Source organism: Megalops cyprinoides, chromosome 3 (assembly GCF_013368585.1).
Source record: "Megalops cyprinoides isolate fMegCyp1 chromosome 3, fMegCyp1.pri, whole genome shotgun sequence".
NCBI classification, from domain to species: domain Eukaryota; kingdom Metazoa; phylum Chordata; class Actinopteri; order Elopiformes; family Megalopidae; genus Megalops; species Megalops cyprinoides.
The window spans coordinates 661,009-681,997 of record NC_050585.1 but is presented as its reverse complement, the minus strand read 5'-3'; the positions used below and the strand labels follow the sequence as shown (position 1 = coordinate 681,997).

The window sequence follows — 20,989 nt, the reverse complement described above, 5'->3', positions numbered from 1 at the left end:
CTGTAGCTAAATAGCATACACCTGCCATCAATGAAAGTCATTCTGATTAAACCCAGATTAAGCTGCTGCTGTAGGATTTGCTTGAATGTTTGGGGTTGCATCCTACTGGGAAAGCCAGGGTCCACAAAGAGTTGCCAAAGAAACTGGGAGAGTTAACTGTTGAAAAGTACCAATCAGGAGAGGGATATAAAAGAATATGGAGGGCACTGGATGTACCACGGAGCACTGTCAAAACCATCATCAATAAGTGGAGAAAATGTGGCACCACAGAGACATTGCAAAGATCAGGACGACCCTCCAAAGTTGATGAGAGGGCAAGGAGAAAAGTTTTCTCCTGATAAGTTATCAGGGAGGCTACCAACAGGCCAACAGCAACGCTGAAGGAGCTACAGGAATTTCTGGCAGGTACCGGTCACTCCTTGCATGTGACCACCATCTCTTGTATTCTGCACATCTGGGCTATGGGGTATGGGTATGGGGTGGCAAGACGGAAACCCTTTCTGACAAAAAGGAACATCCAAGCCTGTGTTGTATATTGTAGAGTTCAATTAATTCTACAGAGGAGAGGTTTAGTAATGTATTTTCTTCCTGAACACAATTTTTTTTTTTTTGCAATCACAATATAAGGTCAGCATCTGTTTTCTGGCTTTAGGATTTATAGGAATATTTATATTCCTGTGTCAAGGTTTCTTAAAGCACTTTGTAGTGTGGTGCTGTGGCATGGTTGAGTAGGGTTAATCAGTAATAATTATATTTCCCCAATACAAAAACATATAATGCCATACTGCACAATTCATTCTTTGCCCACTAGATGATGCAGTATGCTCTTCCAGCTACTTTGGGGGGCCAGATTCATTTCACATATGGTGAAGACTGACTTTACACTTCCTATTCCTAATTTATTCTGCAAATCAGATTAGCATGTATATGTAATGAACAGCAAAGACACATTGTAAAATTTGTACCGCAGTTATTTTTTATTTTCAGAAGCCAAAGACCATGTGCTGTCATGGGAAAAGGATGATTATATTTACTCAAGGTGGCAGTGCACTAGGCATTTGGAATAACATACTGAATTTACAGTAGCAAAACATCCATTTATAGTAACAATTGACAGCTAATCATTTGAATATTTCATCAGTAAAATGTATGGACTTTAAGCAGTATTATGTAGTCTAATACAGAACAAGTTCAAGGTTGAAAACACATTTGTAATATTACTACTATGATAACTTTGCTGTGCATGACAGTATGTGGAACATATTTACAAATCAATAATGAACATTGTCAGGGTCTACTATTTTTTCCCAGATATTTTGCTGGGATGCCAACACATTTTAACCATTAACTTTTGCAGTACTTGCAGACAGTAGTGAAAATTATTTCTTTTGGAAGTGGAGGGACAATTATCACTTCACTCACCCCATTTTCTACCAGATGCTATGCAAATGGAAAGAATAATGCTGCTTCTGATGAGACGTGACCTGAGGGGATGCTAGCTCCAAACTGGAGAGCATACCATACTTTTCATATCAGGTGCTGGATTTTGGAGGTATTGTGGGTGATTATTTCCTTTACATGCCCAGACTTGGAGTACAGTGATCAAATATTCAGAAGCTCTGTTTTCAGTGATGTTGTGTTATCACAAGGTATTTCAACTGGTGATTTAAGGTGTCCATTTCTCGTACCAGCAATCTCAACAATGTAATTGCTTGCACATTCAGAGAAGCTTGCAGACATCAGTATATGACTACATTGTCTCCCCTTGGCTAGTGTTCTAATTTGTCAGCTGTGTTCACAAAGACTATTAGTTACATGAATAAGTCTATATGTACTAAATCTTATCTAGAAATAAACCTAACAGTAGCAGATCTAAAAGTAAACATATCATACTGTGAGCAAACAAGAGTGGAGCCATTACTTACATTTCTTGCCAGGTGATTTCAGGTGTTTGTGGTTGTCCAGTACAGGAAAAAAAATTCACAGGATCCACATCAACTCAATTTGAAATATGGGTTTGTCTCTCTGGGACAGTACTCAGTTGCTTTAAATCTTATTTAACATAGATATTCTTCTGTATTCTTTGTATGTACTCCCCTTGGCAGTATAATTAGAAAAGACAGTATTAATTTCTATAACTGTGCAGATGACATACAGGCCATTTCAGCAGAAAACAAAGGATATGATTGTCATATCCTTTTGTACATCTTTTTGAACATCCTCATGATAACATCGGCTTTACCGCTTAATCAGCTCCTGCCCAAACCGTTTTCATATGTTCAATTTGAAATCTTTTTTTTAAGCTGTAGTCAGTGGTATTTTACTGTGATCAGAATTCATGTTGTGACACTTTCAATGCTTTTTGGTTTCAGGAAGTCAAGAGTGAGACTGCATTTCCACACCAAAGAACTACAGCTAAGGTAATTTACCTTTCCACTATATTTATGAGCCGTATATTGTCCAATATTTGTGAACCCATGTCATGAATGATTTTATTTCTATATATCCATTATATTCCTAATATTGTATACATACAGAAAAAAGTTAAATCCAGTAATGATAACACACCAAACTGCACTTTCTTTCTATGATAAATACTAAAAAGCTTTTAATTATTTTTCTTCTGTTTATCTGTTATCAAGTAACAGATTTTCTCACCATTTTCCTCTTATTAGTTCATTGGCCTGATGCTAAAGACTGTAATTTAGTTGGAATTTGGCAGATTGATTTCTCAAGGATTTTTGACCTGACCTTTTTGCCAGTTATACATTAAGTACATCATCATGTGATGCTTCTGCACGCATGCAGGAATGTGGGGCACTGTGAATCCTCCAATACACACACATGTGTACCATATCTATTTTTCACAAGTCTCTCAGTGCACAACAAAGAGAGGCAAGGTGAATGATGCAACTCCTAGGCATCTGTAATAGTTGCAGGGTGCTGAGAGTGCTGCAGTGAGAATCCCCTAGTTGGCATACCCACCTCTACCCCAACAAAGCAAAGCCTATTTGCTCTGCTGCTGTGTTCTCCTAGTCTTTAACAGCAGATGATATGGCAGGTTTTGGACCTGGGCCATAGGCCTCAGCCTGCATTTCAAATGTGCACCTCAACTATCTGAACCTTTTGAGGGTGCTGGTTTTTTTTTTGTTTGTTTTGTTTTGTCTTGATTTGATTTTTTTTTAGGATTAACAAAAAGGTTTATGATTTAACCATCCTGTGTGAAAATGTTTTCTGTTGTTGTAATACCACAAAGACAAATACATACATGTTTTGGCTTACATATCAGATAATAGAGTATGAAAGTTTGTTCTTGGTCATAAAGCCTGGTTTATGTAGTTAACATAGATGTTTTCTTTAATTGTAGTCAAGGTCTTCATGCTGTCATATATAAACTGGGGTGTTATTTTGTCACTTGCAATGATTAAATTACAGGCTATGTTATGATTTATTCATACCAGCTGTGTGTTTGTGTGTGTGTGTGTGTGCGTGTGTTTGTGTTCAGTGGTAGTCACATGTTCATTGGTAGAGAAATATTTCAGCATCTTGAAATATTAATAATCTTGCCTATTATGTGGAGGCCTGCAATTTGCCAGCTTGCTAGTTCTTATTTACAATAACTCATCTTCTCTAGTTTGAATAGAAAATGGCATAGGTTACCATTTGGTAAACGGGAGTCATTTAAGATTTTCTGCATATGTATGTGTGAGAAAAGGGTATAGAGTGACTGCACTTAATAACAAGAATGTTTAAATCATCTGCTGAACAGAAGCAAATGGTGGTGAAGGAAGAGAGAAAAGGACAGTTAGGGAAAATGCCTATTGTATACCTTAATTTCATTTGTCTTTTGGCATTTATTATGACTGAATTGCAAGGGATGATTTCAAAATGCATAAATTAAATACTTTAAAAAACCCTGCATGGATTTGATATGAGAACTATGTCCTTGGTTTGAAGTCTTTGGTGTTTAAAAGTAATTTATGCTTTTTGGGTTTAAATTTTTTCAGGTCTATTGTGCAAGGTCATTAATTGTGATGTTGGTGTCATTTGATCACACTCTGATTTTTATGAAATCTTGTGACTGGTACTTCCACAGGCCAAGCTATAGTAAATAATATACAGAAAAGTATCCATTTCTTTACACTTCCCCGTTTAAATTTCATTTTTGACAGTGCATAATTCAGTGAGTGGTTGAGGAATAAGTCCAAAAGTCTGTTCGATAGCACACCAACAGTATCTCTACAAAGTTGATACAGTAAACATAGATGAAAAGGTTTTGGACATTTGGGGAGGTAGGTAGCATATCCAAAACCTCCAAAGTGTCCAAATATTACCCTATATTATTTTCTATTTCTGTTGCTATCTAATCTGAGACCTCGCTGTGCAGGAATAAAAACAAATCAACATACAGTATGTGAATTAAAACTAACACTAGTATGTGAACTAAGGAAAAGCCATATTCCCATCATACTTCCCAAGATTGCAATTCCAACCAGAGAAGATTAAATGGTTATATGTGTGCACATTTGGAATGCCGAGATTTTTCAAGCATTGGAATTGGAATTGTTTTTTTTGTTTTTTTTTTTAATTGACCCCAACCATGTCTTTTGCCAGCTTTCAATGAAAACAAAGCCAGTGGACAGAAAGTTTTTGTTGCTGAGGTTCTGGTCACTCGTTTGCATAATGCTTGTTACACTTTTATGCATCTCCTCTCTCGACCTGGCCATCATGGATATAGAAAGCTTGAAGGAAGTTTAGGCTCCTCAGTTTTCAAACAGTGGAAGTTGTATTGAAATCAATATATAAGATACATTGGGTGTATAAGGTGGCAGAATCTCTGTCCTCTCCTTTTCTGGTGCATGATGCTCCATGCACTGGACCGACTACAGAAGGGGATGGAAACACCAGAATTTTATATACAGGTACGTGGCCTCTTTTTGGTTGGAACAACCCAACAGTCAGGACAGGTAGATCCATATTGGGTGTTTGGAACACATGTAGTTAAATACACCAAAATGACAGTGATTGGAGGGGTGAACAGTGAGATACTTGTTGTATATTCCTAAACTTGTAGCCTAAGTGTATGACTTCTCTTCTGTTTGTTTTGTGTGACTGTTTCAAACAGAGAATATGTGCCTGTAGGCACAAATGCAGAGCAGTGAGTGACACATGATCATCAAGTAAGAGGTTTTACACACTTTTCTTGCTTGCGCGATTGGACTGAAGTGATTTAGATAGCCAACCTGGCTGGTCTACTTTATGTAGCTAATTAACCCAGCCTAGGATATGTGTTAGCCACTATAATGCCTGAATCTTCTTTACGTTTTTGTATTTAAGAATCAAGACTGCTTACTTTGTGTTAGCTAAATAGTTATCTAAATTGGGGGCGGGGGGGTTGGGGGGCTTGTTGGCTCAGGGTCTAGGTGGAGTGACCAGCTGTCCCTTGCTGCATTGCCTGGGTACATGAGAGATTACTCAGGCAGAGAGGTTAATTGTGGGGTCCCTGGGAAAAAGTGGTGTGTTGGCAGGGCAGTCAGGGCCTACTGAATCTTGAGCTGGTGCCAGGAGTGGCCATGGGCATGGGGAGGTGCTGTGGCCCAGTGCGATGGTATGGAAAGCGTGCGGTCAACATGTAGCAAGTGGTTACTATTTTGACTTGCTCCTTCTCTTTTACTCTCTGCTGAAGGCTCTTGGACTTTGCAATCAAGGTTAACATTCCAGTTCTTTCAGCCTTAATGCCAGCTTATTGGCTCATTCTTTTAAGAGTCTTGACATTGTCTTCTTGTCTTTTCATCTTTGTTTGTAGGTCCTGTATATCATCAAGCAGGCCTTTTGTCACACTTTTCTGCATCTTCTGTTTAGTGGTTCTGTTTGTCCAGCTGGGCAAGGTGTTTCTATTTTGCTGAAGACACAGACAGAAACAGACTTCTGTTTAAGATCAATTGTTTGATCCTTCTTAAGGCCATCTTGGTTAACTGAAAAACCCCTTCTCACCGAGCTGTACTCATGTGACAGCAACAGATGGTGATTGAATACCTACCACAGTCTTTCAGGATGTTTGTCCTTCGGCGTAAAGTCATGCATCAGGGTGCCCACTCTGTCACTTACTGGCTTGAAATGTACAAATACTGAATGGTTGCTTTAGACATGATTATCAATGAACAGTGAATACTGAGGAATGATAATATTACAATCTCTCTCATTAACCTGGTACTGTTCTACAAAGAAAAAGAGAGCTTTTGCTAACACATGATTAATTTTCTTGGGAGTCTGCCATCTTGTGCTGATTGAAGAAGGATTGATATGAATGCTGAAGAGTATTTCAAAGGTGACTTGTAAAGCAACTTCTCAACAATAGTCAGTAAATACTTTCTGCAAACTATACCATTCTGTTATCCAACTTTCTTCTCTGCAGGCAAATCTCTGTCACTTCCTTCAACGACATATCTAAGGTCTACCTTTTGACAGTAAAGGTGATTAGATAGGTGATTCACCTCATCATCCAGAGGATTGTCAACAGTTATGATTGTTTGTGATTGTTTATGATTGTTCTGAAGTATTTTAAAGGCATATGAGGGTTCTGTATTTCACCAGCTTGGAAGCAGTCCTCCCAGTGGGCAGGGTGTATATTCAGGGTGTCCCTGGATCAGCAAAGGGTCTGTAAACTGTGGAAGCAGTATGCTGTTGTTCCCATAGCTAAGATGGTGGAAGATGCCACAGTACCTAAGCTAGTATTAAAACTTCTGTTGAGTCTTGTAAATTCATAAACCCATTTATTTGTTAATATTTCATCTCCTTTTAAAATGATATAGCCACGTACACTATATGGCCAAAAGTATAATTATTGAGTTCAGGTGTTTCAGCCAAACTGATTATTAACAGATGCATAAAATCAAGCCCATCTCCATAGACAAACCCTGGAGGTAGAATGGGTTTTACTGGAGAGCTTAGTGACTTTAAACGTGGCACTGTCATGGGATGCCATCTTTGCCACAAGTCAGTTTGCAAAATTTCTACCCTGCTAGATCTGCCCTGGTCAACTGTAAGTGCTATTATTGTCAAGTGGCATCTAGGATCAACAACAGCTCAGCCACAAAGCGGTAGACCATGCAAACTTAGAGTGGGGCCGAGTGCTGAAGCACATTGTAACTGTCTCTGGCTGCAACATCAGCACAAGAACTGTGCATTGGGAGCTTCATGAAAGCAGCTGCACACAAGCCCAACATTAATATGCGCAATACCAAGCGATGGATGGAGTGGTGCAAAGCACGCCGCCACTGGACTCTGGAGCAGTGGAAACTTGTTCTCTGGAGTGATGAATCAAGCTTCACTATCTGGCAGTCTGATGGACAAATCTGGGTTTAGCAGATTCCAGGAGAGCGCTACCTACCGGAATGCACAGTGCCTACTGTAAAGTTTGGTGGAGGAGGGATAATGGTCTGGGGCTGTTTTTCAGGGTTTGGGCTAGGCCCCTTAGTTCCAGTGAAGGGTAACATTAAGGCTACAGCATACAAAGACATTTTAGACAATTGTATGCTTCCAAGTTTGTGGCAATGGTTTGGGAAGGCCCTTTCTTGTTCCACCATTTGTGCCCCTGTGCACAAAACAACATCCATAAAGACATGGTTTGACAAGTTTGGTGTGGAGCAGCGTTTCCCAAACCTCTCCAGGAGTACCCATTGTCCTGCATGTTTTAGATCTCTCCCTGCTCCAACACAGCTGATTTAAATGATCAGTTTGTTATAAAGCAGCTTCAGGAGTTCATAATGAGTTGATCAGGGAGAGATCTAAAACATGCAGGACAAGGCGTACTCCAGGAGAGGTTTGGGAAACACTGGTGTGGAGGAACACCAGTGGCCTGCACAGAGCCCTGACCTCAACCCCATTGAAGACCTTTGGGATGAATTATAATGCTGATTGCAAGCCAGGCCTTCTCGTCCAACATCAGTGTCTGACCTCACAAATGCTCTTTTGGCTGAATGGGCACAAATTCCCACAGACACACTCCAAAATCTTGTCGAAAGCATTCCCAGAAGAGTGGAGGCTTTTATAGCCGCATTATTTAACTGTTTTATAATTAACAACTAATCATGCAAACCAAACATCTGAGTAAAACAACTATCGAAAAACTTTTCTGCATTCATTAAAATCAGCATGAATTTTTATTACTTTTTTAAATAGAAAAAATGATCAGTTTTAAAAATGAACATTTGATCATGCACATAAAATAGCGTAGAGTACAAATATTCAGTAGAAAGCCACAGAAAGAATACAGTAATGTAAAAATATCTGCATGTATTCTAAATATTCTGAGTTCTAAAGATTTCTTAATTCTGTGTTATTTAACAATTGCTTGCTAGAGTGAATTTTTACTGTTGAATTATATCAAATACCTGGATAAAAATCAGCATGTTTGGTTGGTTGCATTTCATTAATTTTATATGGATGCCACAGGGCTGTTTTTTTCTAGCATGAAACAAAGGTACCCTGCACATTTCTAGCATCCCACTCTTATCTGATCAGAGCAACCTTCATTTTTTAGGACACTTGCTGCACTGTGACAAATTTCATCACTTATGACCTTTCAATGAGGTATTGCTCCTCTCACTTGGTGGCATTTCTTCTGTATTTGCATTCATTCTGAACTGGGTCAGTCATGTTTCCCTTGATTGCTTGTTCGTTTCTTGCAGAGCACCTCTGCCACTGATGTCTTGAGCTGCAAAAGACATAGCTCTTCTTTCTGATAAATTGCCTAGTGGTATCTTCTATATAGCAGCCAAGCTATCACACAGAACATGCCATGACATAAACTGGTACTTGTGTATCTGCTTCTTACATTTGCTAAAGGGCAGTCAAGTCAGAGTGAGCCATGGGCTTATATGCCATGGTTGAGGATGTACATTTCACACCTGTAATCTTTCTTTACTTCTTGTCCCACCTTTGGACAGTGGATGTGAGGTACACTCCAGAAAAAAAGTGCTGACACTGACAAATTATCTTACCACTTACTCCCAAGCTACATACCCTCACGTAAGGCATTTTCATCCTCATGCCATTGTTTTCATTGTATTCCAATGAACATCTCAGTGACCTTGTTTGATCTTACTGTGCTCAGGCAGTGGATCCCTCTCTTTGCAGTTTCAGCTGAAACACATTTCCATTGTACAACTTGAAATTCTAATCCTGAGGTATGATGCATGCTGTTTTTTTTATTTATTTCCTTCAAATTGCAGAGAAGGTACAACTCTTTACCCATTTTGGGTCTGTGCTACTTCAGGCCAGTGGCCCCTTAGAATGGGATGATTTTTTTCATTCATTTACAGATGTTCATCCATTGGAATGTTTCCACTTGTCTCAGAGCAAATGTGAAAAGTGGACTTCATTTGAAGAGAGGATCTCTTCTTGGGTAAGTGGTGTCCAAAATGTTCTCCGAAAAGTGGAGGTTAGATTTTGTGTTCCCACTTCTTCATTGGAATGGTCTTGTCTTCAGTGCATGCAAGTGGCTCAAATTGGAGGCTTCAATTAATTGCTCAGTTTCATATACGGTACAGTTAAAAGGACAGCTGATATTCTTTTGCCAGACAAAGATATTGAGCTGCTTGACAACATGCAGGATATACTCTGTGGTAAACATATTCTGAGAATGAATATGTGGAACGCATCTCTCCCACCAAGGCAATTTTTTGTTTCCAAATGGGCTGGGTTATGAGCAAGGACAGTATTCTTTAACAGCAACCTATGATTAACCTTCCCTGACTGAAATACTGTTGTCTCATTCCCTTACTGACTCCCTTCTTTTTCTGTTCTTTAATTTTTCTCCACCACATTTTCAACAATATATTCATCTGAACTTCTTTTCTTACTACTCAAACTCAAACTGCTCTCTTACTTTCTTTTTTTTTACCTAAAATGTATTGACATCCACCTAAAACAACAAAATGTTATAGCTCAAATGTGCTTCCCGTAGCCATAAGAGTATACAGACACTCCTTCCACATGTTACCATGGATACCAATCAAATTGATTACCTCACAAAAAAATCAAAGCTGGGCTGGAAATTGGTGCAGTCAGAAGACAAAGGGAAAGTAAGAATTGGTGAGATATTTAAAAGCCAACAGAGCACTGCTTTTCCATTCTTATCATTGCACCATACTGGATTAAATTGTGCTCACTCCATTGTCCAACTTTTATTACCATGTAAGGACATCTACAGACAGAAGATATGGCAGAACTTCCTTAAAGATTTTGTCCTTGCAAATGAGGCTGTTCAAGACATCTGGGGTGTTTTTTTTTCCCCAGAAATGAAACAAATGAAACAGTTTATGGTAGCTAGTAGTAGAAAGTTATGTGGTTACTTTTGAAAAGACAGCTAGCTAGACACTGGCAGTCACAGATTATCAGACAAGTAGCTAATCATGTAATCTCTCTGTAGACCTTTTTTGCTTCAAGTATGTATTAGCTAGATATTTTTTACATCTCGGGTTGAGACAATGACTCATATAAACCAAATAGTAATCCATGTTTTAGTATAGTATTAGTTTAGTGTTGTTATTTATATGTTCATGAATATGCAACTGTTGTTCCTTAAGTTGTGTCTTGTATGCCCACTACCTTGTATCCAATAGCCACATTGTTTTGGGACATTGTGGCAATTTTATTCCTGAAAGTAAACTATTAGTTCACTCTTTGCAAACTTTGCAGTGATATGCAACACATTTTAGTGGTACAGGTTATAGTAGTTGAGCATGTCAAGATGGTGAAGATATCTGCTGGTGAAGTGTGTCATTAATTGTGATGGTTGCTGCCCTGACAGGAGACAGGGTGATAAGACATTCGGACTTGATAAATGTAGTTAATTTTTTCAGTTATTTTTCTTCAGACATTGTGTAAATAAAAATGTGACTTAAATTTGTCACAAGTACTCCTTATTGATCCAAAATGACTCATAGAAAATCAAAATGGAAGTGCTGCCAGGTTTCAGGGGGCATAGTTTTTAAAATTAAAATAAATGAAATTTCTCGATGGAGAAATGAACTCATGGTCCTCTTGGGTGGAACTTCGCTGCCACATATTGATAACATGACAGGTTTTGTACTTTGATATAGTTCATAATATTCAAGTAAGCATGTTGTTATGCAGTTAAACATGGCTTGCTTCCATTTTGATGTGTACATCATTTAAAAAATTACATTTATCTGTCAGAATCTGAGCTGTTGTGAAATTTATTAAAGGCTTCAATAAAATTCAAGTCTTTGTCAGTCACTGTGGCTATAATTTTTGCATGCAAGCCATATGCAGAGTGGGTCTCCTTTTTTCAGTGGCAAATGCATCATTCTGTGGTGCCCCTTACTTTTTTGTGATGCAGTGTGAAATTGATTCAGCTTGCTCAGGAGGTGTTTTAGGATCACATTCCATCTTGCCATAGGCTTCATTCAGATGCTTTGGAAAGGGTTTTCAGTCAGGTGGCCCTGCTCTTTAGGTCAATGATAACTTATTAATAAGCCCTCTGAAAGCTGGCAATTCACTCACATATATGGGTTGCATATCCTCCACAATGTAACACGCTATCAGGTGCTACATTTCTAACACCACCGTCTTGTCCTCATGGAAAGCCTAACCTCATTTGTTTTGCTGGTTTTGAGCTAGTTATTTTGGGTATGCTTTCATGGTGCCTCTTTAAATTGAAAGTTATGTTGCTGGTACTGGACAGGTGTTTATTTGGACAGAATTTGCACCTAACCTTTGTATTTTTCTCCTCAGTGTGAATTAGCTCAACTTCCAAGCATTAGTTCTACTTCCAAGCAGAAAGAGTTGTTACTGTAGCTTCTCCTGCTTGCTCAAGCATTTCATCAACCAGGAGAAAGCAGTTCACACCCAGAGACATGGGATATGCTGAATGCCACTTTATTTTACGTTTTTAGAATTCACAAATATTGACATCCTTGTATTTTGTGTATTCACCTCTGGATGACAATGCCTCACAATAATAAAGTGTTTTATATTATTCCAGGTGAAGTATAACTGTAATATGAGATGCTTCAAAATTTTACAAATAAACTGGGGATGACATTTTAAAGGGATGCTTTTTGGGAGCTATAAAGAAAGGCAATTAGTCTGAAATGGATAGTCCATGACTTAGGTGAGGTTGTAAGGTTTCAAACAAGCCTTCATTGGTCAGTACAGGCCAGAGCTATAAGTCTGACAGTCAGCTGATTCTTGACAGAGACAGAGGAGCTGATGATTTAAATTGACAGCACTTGACAGTTTTTAGTATGCTCTGAGAAAACACCCAGAAAATATTCTTTAAAAACTATTGCAAACAATAAACAGTTTATGGATTTTAGCACTCTAAAATATTAATCAAAAATAGGATAAAGTTTCTGGTAACAAATGTCTAGTTTTGGACATAGTTTTGGAAAAACTAAAACTGAAATACACTGCCTGGCCAAAAAAATGTTGCACACTCTAATATTTTGTTGGACCGCCTTTAGCTTTGATTATGGTGCACATTCGCTGTGGCATTGTTTCGACAACCTTATGCAATCACAAGATTTATTTCCAGAGTTGCATTAATTTTTGGCTGAGATCTTGGATTGACAAGGGGAGAGATGAACCACTCAGTAAAGTCTTCTCCAGCACATCCCAAAGACTTTCATGGGGTTAAGGTCAGGACTCTGTGGTCGCCAATACACGTGTGAAAATGATTCCTCATGCTCCTTGAACTACTCTTTCACAATTTGAGCCCGATGAATCTTGGCATTGTCGTCCTGGAATATGCCCGTGCCATCAGGGAAGAAAAAAATCCATTGATGGGACAACCTGGTTATTCAGTACATTCAGGTAATCAGCTGACTTCATTTTATTGTCACATAACATTGCTGAGCCTAGACCCGACCAATTGAAGCAACCCCAGATCATTTGCTTATTTAAATCCAAACGGCGACTTTTTTTTTTTTTTGGCCAGGCAGTATATATCCCTTCAGCTAAATGCTCAGCCTCTTGCAAACTCCTTGTCATGTGTATACTGGAGAAGTGTTGCATAGGCAAAAAAAATACTATCTACTATTGGAAATGTGAATATAAAATATTTTTTACAATCAATTAGTTGTTTAGTTGATTTTCTTATTTTCTTATTTATTTTAGTAATTGAACACTGAAGATGCCAGGTTGCACCAATAATAAATTTTACTATAAAATTGTAAAGTTACAGGTGTCTGGGTCACACCAAGCTTTGAACCATGTCTTACATATAAAAGTTGATTTACTATCATCAAGTTTTGATCACATCAACAATTCAGGTTTGGTGATGTGTACATACTTGAAAACTCTTTTCAGACTTGTTCTATCAATTTTACTGTGCTGTCCATATTGTACAATGAAATGTGTGTCTTCAAAGGGTAAGGAGAGGATAGGCTACTAGAACACATCCAGTTGGAATTATTGGTAATGTGGTAGCAGGACATACATCAGAATGTGAGAAGGATAAGTTAGGCAACAGGTATTCTGTACAAAGTTTTCTCGAGTGAAATAAAATAAGAACATGCGCACTTCTCTTACATTGCTACCATCTGTTATGTATAGCTAGTAAAGCTTGGCGTCTGACTAATATCACTGCCTTCTAAAAGCGTCATGGTAGAACAGCTAAACTTATAAACAGCTAACTTAATCTATATCTATATATACTATAATCTTGCTAATTGGGAACAACACTTGGTAAAAATCATTATATTGTATACAAACTTAATTAGCTATTACAACCCACCATTGTTTTTGGTGTTGGTGATATTATTGCACATAAAGGAAAACATCAAAAAATGTTTTCTCTTCCACTTTCCTCCAGCATAGTAGAACTTCTTCTGCACTAAAAATGCACAGATCACCAGTTGCAGTGCATAGCCAGCAGGATTATACCAATTATACTAATTATACGTAACGGTTACAATTTTGATAAAATGCATTATTTTGAAAGTAGTACATTTTTAACTTTGTTACAACAGCTCTGTACTTTTCATATGTTAATGCAACATTACATAAAGAGAACGTATGACAAAAATAAGAAAATAAATGTTATGTGCAAGAGGGAGTTTTAGGGTTTTAGTGCTTTTACTTTTTAGTGCTTTAGTGCTGTGTTTGAGGATACAGCATCAGTGATCAAAATGTGAGGTTGGTTGAACCAAGATGTAGTTTGAAAAGATGCCTTTCAGTCTGTAATACTATTTATTAACACTTTTCATTCCAAGGACTCATTTGGTATCATTTTTTGATGTGGACTGTGCAAACATGCAGCTCAGTCAGGGAAAAAATAAAACTCACCCCTTACAAGTTTATCTCTTTGTAATACCTGTTACGTGTTTCCTCAAACAATAGGCCAGTGAATACTCAAAAATATGTAATGTCACATGCTGTTTTCTCCCCCCAAACCATCTCAGATTTGTCATGGGCATTACAATGTTTCCAACTCCCACACGACTTCATCTGCCCTGCCTTACATGGACAATTCAATTCAATTCAATTTTATTTGTATAGCGCTTTTTACAACACAAGTTGTCACAAAGCAGCTTACATTGGTCCCAGGCCTGAGACCCCCTGAGAGCAAGCCTAAGGCAACGGTGGCAAGGAAAAACTCCCCAATTAACAGGAAGAAACCTTGAGCAGAACTCGGCTCAGAGGGGGAGCCCATCTGCTTCTGGCCGGCACTGGGCAGATAGAATTAGAGAGAGTCTTAAAGTTGTATAATGTACTTTAAGACATTTGAGTTTGATAGACAGCAGTAATTAACGACATAGTAATTATAAAATCTATCCTATAATGTCCGGTTGGCAGTTTGCTTGATGGGCAGGGCAGTGAGGTAGCAGGACTGTCTGGTTCTTGGCACGCAGTTGGCTTGATGGGCAGGGCAGTGAGGTGGCAGGACTGGAAATCGGGATGTGACGCTTGGGCTACAGCTCCGGGCAGGAGCCCGGAGCAGGGATAGGAAGCAAATAGAAAACGGTGATTAGTGGATGTTAAGTGTGGGAATGGAAATAAAAGGCATAAAGGCAAAGGGGGGAACAGAGGGGGGAAGAGGGATGCACGTGCGTAATAAGGAAAAGTCCCGGCAGATAAGGACTATGGCAGCATACCTAGGGGATGAGAGGCAAGGGGCCAGCACAATCATGAGGGTGACCCTAAGGCAGTCAACCCCAGACCACAGCTGGATCAGCTGAACACAGAGTACCCAGGCTGTGATGTAGTGACAGCAATGACCACTTAGTCCACCAGAGACTCTGCGATCAATGTCAGCACCGTGCCGTGTCCCTCAACTAAAGGATTTGAAATAAAGATACTTTATTCTACTAGTTTTAGTCTTAAAGGCGGAGAGAGAGTCTGCTCCCCGAACCTCGGTGGGTAGATTGTTCCACAAAAGAGGGGCTTGGTACGAAAAGGCTCTACCGCCTATAGTACTTTTATCCACTTTTGGAATGGACATGGACAAGGCTGCAACAAATAATTCCCTTTGGCTATCTCACACATTAACTGCTACAGTTACACTGATTATTTGGTGTCTCTATGCAAGCTGCTTTGGTCGTAAACAACTGCCTTATACCAAAAACCCCTTGAACCCTGTCCTGTTTTTATCAATGAAATCAAATGAAGTGTTGGATGGCTCAGTTTTAAGCAGGTTACTCAAGATCTGTAATAACTTTCTACACATGCCATATACCATTTGGTTCACATGTAATTTGTTTATTGTAATAAGACAGTAATATTTGATATCAGGCATATAATCTTTTAAGGCAAAGTCATTTTCACTTGTTGAAATAAAAATGTGTAACCTCAGTTATCTATACAGAGGCTGATATGATAAATTGTCTGGAATGTGTATGTATAAAAACCATTCCAGAAGGCCATTCCATACCTTTGTGTAGTGAAAAAGTATTAGCTGAATGTCAGGCATAGCTATACTCTAAATAGCATAGCTAAATTTTCAAGTTAGATTAAAGTGTTTTCTATTGTTTATTTCTTAAAACACTAAAGAATTATCAATAAAGAACTTTGGCTGTGGCTTTGTCTCTGCGACTAATAACACTTCTTTGGCTCTTTTCTGTATCTTTGCTAGGAGGAGGGAGGAAACTAATGAATTCTTTTGACTTGTAGCCATTTGTTTTACTAGACTTCTAAGACCACTCATCTGTATCGCCCGCCCTATTCCCTTGATTAAATGAAAGAAAAAAAAACATGATGCAACAGAAATTGTATGTGTTGAATATTTTTTTGTAAAATTTAGTCATAATTTAATCTTGACAAAAACATCCTGGTCACATTAACTCACAGATTATTTTTGTAAATCCTCCTCTGGCTTGAATTACACTGACAAGACGCTATCTGTAAGTTTCTGCACCTCTGATGTTTCAAAAGCAAAGCAAGAGGACTGAAGAGAATGAAATGAAGAGAATCAGATAATTTCTTTACATATATACACATCACAGTGCATGAAAAAGTATTTGATCCCTTCCTGATTTCTTTTATTTTTGCATATTTGTCAGACTTAATTGTGTCAGATTTTCATGTAAGACAAAGACAACCAGAATAAACACATAATACAGTTTTTAAATGATCATTTTATTTATTGAAGGAAAAAAAGTTAGGCTATATCACTATATCACCCATGTGAAAAAGTACTTGCCCCCCCCCCTACACTTAAAAACTGGTTGTGCCACCTTTAGCAGCAACAACTGTAACCAATCGCTTCCGCTGACTGGAGATCAATGTTTCACATCACTGTGGAGGAATTTTGGCCCACTCTTCTTTGCAGAATTGCTTTAATTCAGCCACATTGGAGGGTTTTCGAGCATGAACTGCCTGTTTAAGGCCCTGCCACAATATTTCAATGGGGTTCAAGTCAGGACTTTGACTATGCCACTCCAAAACCTTAATTTTGTTTCTTTTAAGCCATTCAGAGGTGGACTTGCTCCTGTGCTTCGGATTGTTGTCTTGCTGCATAACCCAACTGCGTTTCAGCTTCAGATCACAGGCTGATGACCGGACATTTTCCTTCAGGATTTTCTGGTAGAGAGCAGAATTCATGTTTCTGTCAATTATGGCAAGTCGCCTAGGCCCTGAAGCAGCAAAGCATCCCCACACCATCACACTACCACCACCATGTTTGACTGTTGGTATGATGTTCTTATTGTTGAATGCTGTGTTAGCTTTACGCTAGATGTAACGGGATCCATGTCTTCCAAAAACTTCCACTTTCGACTCATCAGCCCACAGAACATTATCCCAAAAGGCTTGGGGGTCATCAAGGTGTGTTTGCACAAATGTGAGATGAGCCTTTGTGTTCCTCTTGGTTAGCAATGGTTTTTCGCCTTGCAGCTCTTCCATGGATACCATTTTTGCCCATTCTCTTTCCAATGGTGGAATCATGAACACTGACCGACAAGACAAGTGAGGCCTGCAGTTCCTTAGATGTTCGTCCAGGTTCTTTTGCAACTTCCTGGATGAGTTTTTGATGTTCTCTTGCAGGAATTTTGGTTGGCTGGCCACTCATGGGAAGATTCATCACTGTTCCAGGTTTTCTCCATGTTAAGATAATGGCTCTCACTGTGGTTCGCTGGAATCCCAGAGCCATAGAAATGGCTTTGTAACCCTTCCTAGACTGATATATTTCAGTAACTTTCTTTCTCATCACTACGGAATTGCTTTTGATCATGGCATACTGTGCTGCTTGTTGAGACCTTTTATCCTACTTCACATTGCTGGAAAGGTTCTATATATGCGATGTTTAGATTCAGCAGGGCTTGCAGTAATCAAGCCTGGATGTGTCTAGTCTAATTAAACCCAATTATCAATTGGACTTGGTTAATTGGTTGAGTAACATGATCATTTAAAAACTGTATTTTGTGTTTACTCCGGTTGTCTTTGTCTTACATTAAATTTTGTTTGAAGATCTAACACAATTAAGTGTGACAAATATGCAAAAATAGGAGAAATCAGAAAGGGGGCAAATACTTTTTCATGGCACTGTGGCCATGTGTGTATGTGTATATATATATATATATATATATATATATATATATATATAAATAAATAAATTCCACACACACGCTATATGGACGCCTGACCATTACATTGTAATGACATTGTATTCAAATACATATACTTTAACATGGAGTTGGTCCCCCTTTTGCAGCTATAACAGCTTCCACTCTTCTTGGAAGGCTTTCCACAAGATTTTGGAGTGTTTCTGTGGGAATTTGTGCCCTTTCATTCTGTAGAGCATTTATGAGGTCAGGCGCTGATGTTGGACGAGAAGGCCTGGCTCGCAATCTCCGTTCCAGTTCATCCCAAAGGTGCTCGATGGGGTTGAGGTCAGGGCTCTGTGCGGGCCAGTCAAGTTCTTCCACACCGAACTCATCAAACCATGTCTTCATAGTCCTTGCTTTGTGCACTGGGTCACAGTCATGTTAGAATAGAAAAAGGCCTTCCCCAAACTGTTGCCACAAAGTTGGAAGCATAACATTGTCCAAAATGTCTTGGTATGCTGTAGCATTAAGATTGCCCTTCACTGGAGATAAGGGGCCTGGTCCAAACCCTGAAAAACAGCCCCATACCATTATCCCTCCTCCACCAAACTTCATAGTTGGCACAATGTAGTCAGGCAGGTATCGTTCTCAAGGCATCCACCAAACCCAGACTCGCCCATCTGACTGCCAAACAGAGAAGCATGATTCCTCACTCCACAGAACATGTTTCCACTGTTCCACAGTCCAGTGTCGGTGTGCTTTACACTACTCCATCCGACGCTTGGCATTGGACTTGGTGATGTGAGGCTTGCATGCAGCTGCTCGGCCATGGAAACCCATTCCGTGAAGCTCCCACCACACAGTTTTTGTGCTTACATTAATGCCAGTGGAAGTTCTGAACTCTTCAGCTTTTACGCTCCATGCGCCTTAGCAGTCGTTGACCCCGCTCTGTGATTTTACGTGGTCTTCCGCTTCATGTACTGAGTTGCTGTTCTTCCTTCCACTTTCTAATAATATCACTTAGTTGACCGTGGATTATCCAGAAGGGATGAAATTTCGCAAACCGTCTTATTGCAAAGGTGGCATCCTATCACAGTACCACGCTTGAAATCACTGAGCTCTTCAGAACAGCCCATTTTGTATCACAAATGTTTGCAAATGGAGACTGCATGGCTAGGTGTTTGATTTTATACCTGTGGCAACGGGTCTGATTGAAACACCTGAATTCAATAATTAACAGGTGTGGTCAAATACTTCAATTCAATTCAATTCATTTTTATTTGTATAGCGCTTTTTAGAACACAAGTTGTCACAAAGCAGCTTTACATTGTTCCCAGGCCTGAGACCCCCTGAGAGCAAGCCTAAGGCAACAGTGGCAAGGAAAAACTCCCTATCAGGAAGAAACCTTGAGCAGAACCGGGCTCATGGGGGGGCCCATCTGCTTCTGGCCGGCACTGGGCAGATAGAGTACTTTTGTCCATATAGTGTATATATCAGTACCCATAGATGCACATATGCTCAAAACATAATAGACACCATCTAATATTTTGTAGTAGCTAAACGTAATGCTGATGAGCATGTCTAACAACTTCAGTTTTCATTTCATCTGACCATGAGACGTGCTTCAAAATGCCATTCAGAGTTTGTTATATTCAAGCCTCTTTGTTCTAGTGTGGTTCTTTCCTTGCAACCTGGCCTTGGATGCCACATTCATACAGTTGATGCTGAATGATACTTTTTGACACTTCATAGCCAGTTCATAGGTTGTATTTGTTGTACAATTGTCCTGGAAACCTTCCTCTTCCAGCCCTCTGGTCTCTTGCACTCATGCAGACAGGGATAAAGTGCATCCCACATTAAGAAAGTGGAAAAAATCAAGCCTGCCTACTGACCTGGTGGCTTACCAGTGTTTTCTTTCATCTTCATATTCAAATCAAAGTGGAAGCCACTGCAAACAACCCATGCAGTCAATTTGTTTCCTTCTCAATGTACTCAATCAGACAGCAACAACCTACTTGACTCCAGTGAGTCTGGTTTTCATGCTTGCCACCCTCTGTGACATTTTCATTTTGAAAAAGCAGCTTCCTTGTCATCAGTCCTAATCCATCTTGATTTCTCTGTGTTCCATACAGTTGACCATCAACTCCCATTGGCAAACCTGACAAAACTGTATGTCTCAGGCGGTGCTCACAACTGGTTCTCCTCTCACCAGTCTAAATGCTCCTACTGATAGAACTAATCTCATGACCTCATCTCTCTCCCTCATCAATCTCTCTATTAATTGAAAACACAATGTTGTTTACATCCAAGATTGTCAAGAATCTTGGTGTAATTGTAGACAACAACCTGTCTTTTACTAAAGCACCTGGAGCTGTTGATTCTTTCTTTACAATATCTGCAAAACCCATCCTTTCTCACTATGTATGCTGCTCGGCTCATTGTCCAGGCACTTGTGCTGTCCCGATTGAAATTGCAAGTCTTTTCTTGTTGGTCTTCCTAAATGTGCCATCAGGCCCCCGATGGTGCTGCTTGTCTTGTTTATAACTAGCCAAATACTCTAATAGTAATTCTCTTCTCCTCATGTCCCTCTGCTGGTTGCCAGTTGTGCCCAGAATAAAATACAAATGTCTGGTTATAGCCTATGGGGCAGTGTGATGAACTGCACCCTTTTACTTACCTTCAATCCATTATCAAACCATACACGCCTGCCAGAACTCTCCACTCCACAACCTCTGGTCACCCCATCATCCCTCTCTGAAAGTGTTCTTCATGGTGACGTCTGTTCTCTACTCTGGCCCTCTGCTAAATGAATAAGTGTAAATGTAGCTTATGTTGAAGATATTTTTGAATTTTGAATTTTTGAATTACCACAGGGTTTGGTCTGATACATGCAACAACGTACAGCAATAATGAAATGGGATGGTTAACTCCTAGCTAGAGTTGTCCATCCCCCCCCTTAATGTTGCTTAATGCTTGATGTT

At 39.3% G+C, this 20,989-nt stretch overlaps 1 protein-coding gene across 3 annotated transcripts in view; it reads left to right on the top strand.

The window, feature by feature from the left end:
• Positions 1 to 20,989, top strand: part of zbtb20 (zinc finger and BTB domain containing 20) — a 199,381-nt gene that overhangs the window by 50,756 nt on the left and 127,636 nt on the right. For all 3 annotated transcript variants that reach the window (XM_036523949.1, XM_036523948.1, XM_036523947.1), the window contains exon 2: positions 2,373 to 2,420. The gene's annotated coding sequence lies outside the window, so the exon portion shown is untranslated. The remainder of the gene's footprint in view (positions 1 to 2,372; positions 2,421 to 20,989) is intronic.